Below are 3630 nucleotides of genomic sequence, written 5' to 3'. Positions count from 1 at the left end.
CAACAAAGCATTTGTGTTGCGTGAAAACTGTCACTGTCTCAGCAACAAGTGTCAGGATGTGACTGTAGGCAGCTTTTCATTTTGTTCCCAAAGTTGCATGTTTTGGTTAATTGCCCAGTTTGAGTTTTAGCAGTGTGCATTTTTCGTTTGGTTTTGGTAGTAGATGTGTTGCATGTTTTAACAGTTGTCATTTGCATGGTTTTGGGATTTGCTGTGTTTTTCTAATTGTTTGTTGGACTGGGAATTAGGATTATGAGAAGCAGCTGTGATTCCCTGGTGGTGCCTGTGGTGCCTCTGCAACCCTTTCATTTCAGACCCTCCCACCAGCCTTTGGGCCATGCCTCCTCATTTACATACGCTTTTGACATACGCCAAATCCAAATGGAAAAGGTGAATCTTAAAATGTCAAAGAGCAATTGCCAAATGTAAAATTCAAAAGATAAAATTTCAATTTGAAAATTATAAAGTGCAAAGCTAAAATAAAATAATTTCTTTTTTTCTATTTGAGATTTTAATTTCAGTATTTCCATTTAAGCTTTTCCATTTCATATTTTGAGTTTCATATTTGATGTTTCTCTTTTCTTATTTCCATTGCGATTTTCAATCAATAACAGATTTCAAAGATTTCAGTTTAACCATTATATTATATTTAAGCTTAAATTTGACTTTTTACACTGCGCTTTACATTTTCAAATTACCATTTTACATATCAACTTTGCTTTTTCAGTTTCCTTTTTCTTTATTAAATTCAATTATGGCATGATTTTTCGTAGTAGCGTAGTAAAATAATATTTTTAATTTGATCTCGCTTCGTTTTCTCTTTGGACTTTCAATTTGAATTATGAATAAATATATCCTCCATATCACTATAGTCTCGCTTTGCCAGACCTTCCTCCACAGCGCTGCAAAGGAAGACCTGGCAAGTCCACACAGCATTCCGGGACGGGAGAAAAACGTGCTCTGGTTTATTGGCATTTCTTTAAACCAATTACAATCGTCTTGGGCGGTGCTAAGCATCAGACGGAGCCACGGTGCCTCTGCAAAATAGCCTCGGGAAGGAACTTGTTTTGGTGGAACGTGTACGCTCAAAAGTTGTTTTAGTCGTTTAACAGAAAACTCAGATTGGACAGATAGTCTAGCTAGCTGTCTGGATTTACCCTGCAGAGATCTGAGGAGCAGTTAACCATAGACCTCATAAATCCACCAAAGTTTAGAACGCCAACACAAAGAATGAGGAAAGTGACGGACATCCAGCCGAAAATGAAGGACATATGGCGGAATTTCTGGCAGCACCTGAACAATCCTGGAAGTGGAACGTCGTGGATATAGACTATATGCTAATGAATAGTTACCTTTGTACAGACCTAGGCTACTTATTTCCCCCCGTTTCTAGACTTTATGCTAAGCTAAGATAGCTGGCTGCTGGTGGTAGCTTCATATTAAGTGTGCAGATATGAGGGTGGTATTGATTTTCTCATGTAACTCTTGGCAAAAAAGAAAAGCCATTAAGTGTATTTTCCAAAATGTTGAATTAATGCTTTAGGTTTCTGTCTGTTATTCCAGTCAGTAAAATTCCACCGTCCACCACTGCTACTCTTCTAATGCAGTTTGTCTGTATTTGGCACAAAGGCTAATGATCGCACAATCAAAACTTTTTTCTTTTTGGATAATATGAAATGATTTCAGTTTTTGAACCGCTTTATTCCTATTGAGGGTCACATGCATATAGTTATTTTAATATACTATATAAATGTATATATACATGTACATGTATGTATAATCCAAGGGGTAATACAGTTTTTTTTTCTTCATGCTTTGTCTTAAGAATGCAGTTAAATACAGCAGCTGAATCTAAGTACTAGAGTGTACAACCATAGTGTTTCTTGATCTCCACTTATCTTCACATCTGTATGGTTCCACCAATCAAGCCAAGCTGTACTGTACCATTCCGAGTCAGCCTTTCCAATGTTATTTCCCCCCCCCCACACTTTTCTTTTTTCCCTGTCTCCAGTCTCTGTCCTTTGCTGAGCTGGTCATTTTGTAAGCGTAAAATCCCTGATACAGACAGCAGTAAAAAGCCTCACTTGCTTCTGGTGAGAGCAGTAGAAAATATGCTTGCTCTGCTGGGTTCAGGCTAAATCTATTTAGCTCCTCTGAGCTTCCTCTATTGGCCATTATATTGCAGTGCATTTGATGATCTAGCTCTATTTAAACAGGATATTTACTTTGCCAGATAACCACATTTGACCATTTATCCTACTTTGATAATAAACTAGGAGACTAATGTAGCTGATTTTCCCTCTGAAGTTTGATTTTCTGTGCGGTGTTTGGTCGGATGTAATTCTTTGGTGTTTTTACGTCCTCAGTCTCTTCTTCCTCTCTCCTCCTTTCTCTTTATTAACTGACATCATTGTATCTATCAATGCTGTCTTATTCCAGACCAGCCTACCAGTTAATCAGGCCTTCCTGCCTTTTGAACTTAATCTTAACTCTCATACCATTGTCGATCTGTCACTATGCTTCGTGTCTGCCTTCCCCTCCTGATTCATGCATGATATACTACTTCCAATTGACCCACCCCTCTTTTAACATTGGCCTCAGTCACATTGAACCTATTCATATTATTTTGGCTCTCTTTCACCCAAATTTCCCCAATCCCAATTTTCCCATTAAGTCACACAATGTCCTGGTTTACTTTTCTCAAGTTGCACTTGAAAACAATGCTTGTTTTCCTGACTGAAAAAGGTGATGCATGAATGCACAGGAATTTCTCTGAGTAACAGATAGGGCATGTTTTTTTTTGTTGTTGCCTGTGAACCTGTATCTGTACCAATACTGGTTTGGTTGTAAGAGCAAAAGACATTTCTTCCTGCTATTTCCTGCTCCTCCGTCTCCTGCCACAACAGCTCATTGAATGCTCCCAAACAGAATTGCGTTTGTGGAAAGCCAAAGCTTTTCCTTTAAAGACACAAACAGTATATACAGCAGACGTCTCTCCCACACTCACAGGCCTTTCATTGGTTTGACTAGAAATGACCTTTATTAACCTCGGTTCTATGAATAAGAGCTAATTCACCTTCCCTCTGGTTTTGCTCACCATTACTTTGCATTTATTTATTCAGAATAGCAACAATATACTGTCTTTTATGTGGAGGAAACGAAAGTTCAGGGACCATTTATGGCCTGGTGACACATCTTAAGGATGATGACAGTCGGTTGGTCCAACACTTTGGTCCGCAGCAAGATACCATCACCATAAGACCAACATTTAATTTATTTTAGGGCTGTCAATCGATTAAAAAATGTAATCTAATTAATTACATACTCTGTGATTAATTAATCGAAATTAATCGCATACATAATTAACGGTGCCTGAACCGATACTTTTTAAGAAAGTAAAAAAAGAAAAAAAAAAAAAAAGAAGAAGGGTACTAAACAACAGTCGGCGACATTAAAGAATGGCTTGTTTATTGCTAAGGCCATATGGTCAAAATTAAATGATTTAATTATAATGTATAACAATAACAATAACTTATTTCACTAGTAAATTGCTGTTGAACGACAAAAACAACCACCAGATGGGAAAAGGACATTTACAATAACTTCAAATGCACCACGAGACTGTAGTTT

The sequence above is a fragment of the Sander lucioperca genome, chromosome 10 (assembly GCF_008315115.2).
Source record: "Sander lucioperca isolate FBNREF2018 chromosome 10, SLUC_FBN_1.2, whole genome shotgun sequence".
NCBI classification, from domain to species: domain Eukaryota; kingdom Metazoa; phylum Chordata; class Actinopteri; order Perciformes; family Percidae; genus Sander; species Sander lucioperca.
This window is presented reverse-complemented; position numbering follows the sequence as displayed.